The sequence below is a fragment of the Electrophorus electricus genome, chromosome 17 (genome assembly GCF_041902795.1).
Source record: "Electrophorus electricus isolate QZ-2024a chromosome 17, ASM4190279v1, whole genome shotgun sequence".
In the NCBI taxonomy this organism is placed as follows: Eukaryota; Metazoa; Chordata; class Actinopteri; order Gymnotiformes; family Gymnotidae; genus Electrophorus; species Electrophorus electricus.
Genome location: NC_137513.1, coordinates 17,707,522 through 17,714,879, shown reverse-complemented (window position 1 = coordinate 17,714,879; position 7,358 = coordinate 17,707,522). Strand labels below are relative to the sequence as shown.

At 34.2% G+C, this 7,358-nt stretch overlaps 1 long non-coding RNA gene across 1 annotated transcript; it reads right to left on the bottom strand.

Moving 5' to 3' along the window:
* Positions 1-3,075: 3,075 nt before the first annotated feature.
* On the bottom strand, positions 3,076-5,954 carry LOC145651790 (uncharacterized). Its single transcript, XR_014117767.1, has 5 exons — positions 5,817-5,954; positions 5,255-5,362; positions 3,684-3,773; positions 3,451-3,552; positions 3,076-3,240 (listed from the first exon to the last, which is right to left on the bottom strand). It is a non-coding gene; the product is annotated as an uncharacterized LOC145651790 (long non-coding RNA).
* Positions 5,955-7,358: the final 1,404 nt, after the last annotated feature.

Here is a 7,358-nt window from a genome sequence, read left to right as displayed (position 1 = left end):
AAGTTCATTATTAACAATAATATTAACAGTAGCCATCAAACTCTCCAAGATTTGCAAAACAGAACATTGACAGCCTACATTTCTTTTAATATCTTAAATGCAATAGTCTTATCTAAATCAGTACAGTACAAAAATCAAGGAAACAAATTTTTAAAAAATGATTTCATCATTTTAGATACTGTGATTTTTCTCTGGGAATTTTCATCTACAGAATTAACACACATAACACACAAACAACAACCAAACAAATAACGTTACCCTATATGAAGAACATCTCAGAGATGACAGCAAGATTACTCCAGCCCCATGGCATCAAAGTTGCACACAAACCAAACACAACATTGAGAAGTATGGTTTCAAGACCTAAAGAAGAACTCCAAATCAAACAGAAGACCAATGTTATTTACCAAATTCACTGTAACAACTGTGACAGACACTACATTGGACAGACTGGCAGAAAGCTCTCCACCTGCTTACAGGAACACCAGTCAGCCATTAATCGACACGATCTCCACTCACTGATGTTTATTCACGAAGACAACAAAGGACACAAATTCAATTTTCAATTACAGTCAAAGTCATATCTCAAGCAAACACAAGACACACAAGAGAATTCTTGGAAGCATGGTACTCTATGGATAAGTCGGTGTACAAGCACATTGAACTAGACCGTGCATATTTCCCAATACGGAAGAGGGACATGAGTGGCCAAAAGAGGGCCAACCAGGAAACCCAACCAGAAGACCATGAGAAAGTCAGGATGGCAACCCAACCTATTAATCAAGGTTGGACACAAGAATCAGAACAAACATCGACACGTGGGTCAGAGCGCAATGCTCAATCAATCAACCAACCAATACTCAGCCTAATGAGAGAAAGGCAGCCCATTCCCCTACACGACAACCAGCATTTAGCCAGCCCACCAACCAGTGCGCCGCCTGAAGATGATGGACCAGATCAGGGCACTACATCAAATCAAGTAACCAATCAAAGACCAACCTACAACCTGCGACCCAGACCTGGCTTTAAGCCCAGTTGATCAGCCAATCAACGTCCAGAAAAACAACCAATGACATTCATGGATCGAACAAGGCCCATGAACACACAGATATTACGATATTATGACGCTTGCACTGAAGATGTAACCTCATCTGGTGATGAAACATTTGCAACCGAAATGCCAAGATTGGAGAACACTACAACATCGAACTAATCAAACCGAACTATCGATATTTACCTTGATTCATCTACAGAATATGCATTTTAATTTGAATGTATTACTTGCATGTACAATTTGAATAAAACTGAAGTATTACATTACATTATGTCATTTTTGGCAGAGTAATATAATTCTACAAAAGAGACAGAACACAGTTCATTTCCATGTATATATTTATAGATTTACTTCACAAATGTGGTAGCTAAAACCTTATTTAATTCTTATTTAATATTTTTCATCAAATTTCCAAGCTCTTGGGCAACTGTAGACAGTTCTGTCTTCATTTACATCCATCAAGATATTTTACAACTATACAAGTTCAACAAAAGTTGAAAACTAAAATTGGCGGACCTGGTAGAATGTTTCATGTAGAATTCAAATCTGTTTTTAGATTTTTCACATATAGTTTTTGTGTGTAAATCTTATATAAATTATATATTACTTATTTATAAGGTTGTTATTACACTTAAAAGTTGTACAAACATATTTCTAACATGTACAGTGTATGGGTTTTGCCTATATTTGGCATCAGGAACATCCCTCTTCAGTGTCCAGCATTAGTCTGCCAACACAGAAGTGATATACTTTCCTTGGTAGTGTTTTTCCACACTATACATAATGACATATGAGTATACTGGAGCAATGTTTCTATGGTTGATAGAAATATTCTGAAAACATATTTGGATTCAGCATGCAAAAATACATAATAAGCAGGTTTTTTTTGAGGGAGCCTACACATATAGGTAAACAATGGAATACAGAGAGTCCTGCTGTGAAACATCACATCATGCATGCTTCTCCTTCTGCACCAAAAAAAAAAAAAAAAAAAAGAGTTTTGTCTCCTACTGCTGGTAAGGTTGAAATCTCCAGCAAGTTTACTTTCAAAATGCAACATATATTGATTCCATTGTTATGAACAATGAATCTTTTTTAACTTTTTTTTTTTTTTTTGTAATGAACTTTTAGACATTTATCTATTTAGAGTTGGCCACTCTTCTGGTATCAAACTATGCTGTTCATGTTATTAGTTATTTTCTTCACTTGTGCAGACACTATGATTATATGTTATAAAATGGATTCTATCATTTCAGATTTGACTCACAAAGGAATGGATATTTTCAAAATATAATAGATTTAATTAGATATGTAATCTTAGACTAAATTATGCTAAAATAAGTAGCAACACACATCAGGTTGGATTTTCTGACTTTCTGAATTTTTTTCATCATCACTAAAGAAAGTGCAGTAGCATGCATTTCACTGGCTGCACAACCACCAGTAATCAAGACAAAAGTAACAGTAATTAAAAGTTGAAAGTGAAAAGCAAATTTAACATGTGGGTGGAAAGTATTTGTATGGGGGAAAGTCTCAGAACAGATAAGAGTTTCTCCTTTTTCATTTGCATGGGAGGGGAAAGAGAAACCAGGAGAGAGGGCAGTAGAGACAGAAGTGTTGTTGTATATGAAAACTGCCATTCCATCCACCTTTAAAAACAGGTAAGGTAACATTCCTCATTGCGGTTAACTGTATGATTGTGACCTAGTCTCTGTATTTCCCCTCTAATGCTAATGGCTCGCTTGCTTTGACAACAATTTATGTCAATAATTAATGTTGCTTTGACAATAATAAATGCATATCATTGTGCTACAGAAGTTTTAAAAAATCTCAAGTTGATTATTAGTTTCAGGATCATTTTGGTAGGTAAAAAAAAAAAAAAAAAAAAGGGTCACCTGATCTCACATATTGTGTGTAAGAATTAATGTCAAAGCAGTTACAAATGATCCAAATTGAAGTGAAATGTCATTGACCTGAATGATGGATATTAAAAACGCCTCACTCAATATGACATCTTTGGGTTGCCATAGAATTCACTTTATTTGATTGACAAACTGACAGAACAATCTGCAGAACAAAGAGCTCTAAGTTAATTAGTTCGAATATCTCACCAGTATGGGCAGAGGTAATTCTGTCTCCACACAACTCAATTACCCCTCAGTCAGTTCCTTCCAGTTTACAAAACTCTGCAAAAGAGTAAACATTTTGATATGATTACGAATGTCTCAAGGATGTGCAGAAATAGCACTAGAGATTTCTAAAGCTATAATGGTCACTTTAAGAAGCAGTACCTTTCTATACTCTATGTAGTCTGTGCTGTTTTAACAATTTGTGTCACTTTAACAATATTGTGTCAAACAATAGAAAGGAAAATATACTTAAAGAAATTGTCATACCTTTTGTCTGAGGGGCTAAAATAATTTCAGTGATGACCCCAAAGCATCCCATTTTTGCCTTAAATCTTTCCACCACTTCAGATGGTGTTTTCTTGGTACGTGCTGCAACATTTCATACATTTACAATTAATTTAAACTTCCAAACTAAAACTACAATTAGTACTGGAGTACTTTAATGAACAAAAGTATCTGTAAAAGTGTCTAAAGTTGTGTTTAAGACTGATGTTACTAACCAAACAACATGAACCGGATAAAGGCATCATTTGGGTGAAGTTTTCCCAGTATCAGACATGAGGGGCAATTTATCCACTCTCCATAATTTTCTGTGAGAGCAAAGAACATAATAGTAACTATAAATATCAGATAATACACTGAGTAATCATTTTATTGGGTACACCTACTAAATTGTAAGGCTTAATGCACCAAGCCTGGCCCCATTAATGTACAGTTATGTCAAATACATCCTGTAGTCTGTATTTGTTGTTACCCTTCACTGGCCTCATTCATAAATGATTTGGTTTTTCCACAGAGAGCAGTTGTTATTTGATGCCTTTCATGTACAATACTATTGCAAACCCACTGGTACTGTTTATGCAAATATTTATGAATACAGCAATATCTAATATATGGAACAATGGCTAGACTGTATGGTGAGTCATTACCACAGATGATAAGAAAGAGTCTAGTTTGTACAGTTAATGATAGCTCCATCAACAGAAGATTACTGGGTGAATTTTACTTGACTTTTGAGAAAGCTTTGAACACAGTCCACATGTAAAAGACTTACAGGAGCATTTCTACAAAAAATCAGGGAATTTATGCAATAAGCATTAAATCTTCACATGATGCCTGATCACAAGAAAGATTTGGTGTGCCATAGGTACAAGGGACTTCATTTAACAATGAAGCAATCAATGTCACAGGTGTGGCAAAAGTGGCCACTTTAAGCATGTCACAGAAGGGTTCATGTAGAACAAGACCCTTCTGAAATAGGACCTGGCAGGTTGAAAAATAGTTCATCTTTTAAAAGGAGAAGGTGAAGTGGACTCTGGAGAGGAAGGAAATTCTGCTTTTGTCATCCATTTGCAAATTATATGAGTAGACTGCTCTCTGCTGCTGCAATTCTAGAAAACATTCTTCTTTTGTGCACCATGTACTTTGTTTTCATTTCAACATGCTGCCATCAAGTTGAAGTTGGAAAGTTGTGCATAATTAATGGCCACTCTCTATTGTTTATTTTTAGAAAGGAGTTGTAGAAATGAGGTCATGAGGCATGATTCTGTGTGATGTGACATTGTCAGAAGATTATTATAGACTGTCTTTAGTCACAGAGACAGTAAATCGAGTACTATAGAAAATAACATATGACACACTAAAAGACCAGATTTTACCTGATGACCAGAAAATTCCTACACAATTTTTGCTTGTAATCTGTGACAGCAAAATCATTACAATAATCACAAAGTGTAGATTTAGACATGAAAGTACTTTTCTTAGGTCATAAGATGACACAAGACTAAACATGATAGCTGAAAAAAGTACAAGCTATCCACAAGGCCTCCACATCTAGGAACATGACCAAGCTGATATCTTTTCTAAGGCTGCTAACCTAATACATTACATTGCTAATTTGAAGCTGCACCTTATAATTGTGAACATTCCCTACATCTAATCTTACAATAACAAAATTATATAATCTCAAACAGTTGTAAAGGTCTAGGCTGAACTGAAATCAAACAGAAAATGCTATAACTGGTAGTATCAGTGTGGCCTTCTGTGCTTAAAGTAGATGCATCACCCTTACCGCCTTCTTCCATGACTGAATTCAATTCTGGGTCCATTTTGTAGTTCCAGGCTGTGGTTTTACAGTCATCTGCTCTGCTACTCCAACATAATACCACTTTCCCAAATACTGCATAGCACAGAACATAGTACTGTCATTTATATTTCAAATGCAACTTTCTTTGAGATATTTAAACTATACAAACATTGAATACAAATACATCATATGGCCCACAGCTAATGTCAATATTAAGAGATCCTCAAGTCATTATACTGATGCTATTATATTTTAAAATTAAAATTTTTATTTTAACATAATAAACAAACAAACAAAAAAAACAAACAAAACTACAGCTGATAAGATCAGTTACTAAAGAGCAGACAACATATAAGCTAAAGGATAGTCAATGTAGAGATTGTCTTGCTGGTTGAGTCTTTCCAAAGCACTGTAGAATTACAGAAACTTGAACTCTTAGTATTATTACAGAAACAAGTGTTCAACGTATTACAAGTGTTCAACGTGTATTTATTTCATAATCTGCTGCTACATGGCACTTATGGGAAACTCACCAATCATGTCTTACCTGCTTAGTTGTTAGCACTCTGTTGGAAAGGGGAATCGGAGGAAGGCATGGCACTAGAACCTGTGCAACTGCATAAATTAAACCCAATACTAAACTAAGCATATTTTCAGTCCAGAGAGGACCCCAAGTGAAAGTCTGCTCCCTTGATCTCCAACTGACACAGTTTCAGGGGTCAGGTTGACTTTAAATACATTTAAAGGTTCATTCACCCTGATGAATTTTACGTTCACCAAGGGCAGACTTATAATATATATATATATATATATATATATATATATATATATATATATATATATATATATATATATATATATATATATATAAAATATACTTTATATATTTATATATATATTTATATATATTTTATATACTTTATATATATATATATATATATATTATATACTTATATATATATATATATATATATATATATATATATATATATATATATATATATATATATATATATATAAAATAAACCCTTATTATAAACCCTTGGTTGAGTATTTGACGCACGCCAAATTTGTAAAAACGTGCCGTGTTTTAAATGGAATCATTTTCAACAGCTCTTCTTACATGCAGGCTAACTGTGCTTCTGTAAAATTAAGATAAAGAATAGTTAAAACCAATTAATTTAAGATCTTAACTGAAATATCCATTCATTCAATCTTTTCAATTATATTTAGCAGTTTAAATGTTTCAGCACTTAATGTTGGCTTGTGAGTATACATAACTGAGCTGTAACTAGATGTTCTTGATTTTAAACTTTGCTGTCATGTTTGAAGTGTGTAATCAAAAATTTACACAGAAATGTCAGTAAAAGATCAGCAAGTGATTTGAATACTTGATTTGAATAAAAAGAGAATTCCTCTTTTTAAGTCATCTATTTAAATCATCTTTAAACCAAGGAGTTTCAGCACACACAAAAAAATATCAGTTTATCAATTAAAATATGTTTGCATTCTCTGTGCCAGTATGTATGGAGAGAATTACAGATTGATAAATACATATAAAATAAAATTAAAACCCCATGTTTACAGCAGGTCATAATGGCTTATTCTTAAATCAGTATCTGTGTTGTTTACTTTGAACTGCTGAATGGTCAGCTGATATTTTATTTGGCATTGAATAGCAAATAGGGGTCATAGTCTTGAGGTTAGATCATTATATGTGCAGGCAGTAGTAGGATGTAAAAAGTCCAATGTCTCACGGGGCAAACAGACAGGAAAGGCAGACTAAGGCGGAGTCGAAGGTCACACAGGAGCAAACAAGAATAGAAAAGATCAAGCAGAGAGGCAAAAGAAAAAATACAGTCCAATTCAATAAGGGAGGAAGGGAAAAAAAATAGGATATTTGAGTCAATAACTTGGCTAGAGGCACAAGACAGAGACTTCACACAGCCTACTGACAGGTAAGCTTATAAGGAGTCCAGGTAATAGTCCGCAGGTATCTAACAAGAGAGCATGGCGGTGGTTAATAGACTGGGTAGGCTGATCACTGAAGCACACTGGAAGCACACTAACATGGCTGTAAGGCAGAAAG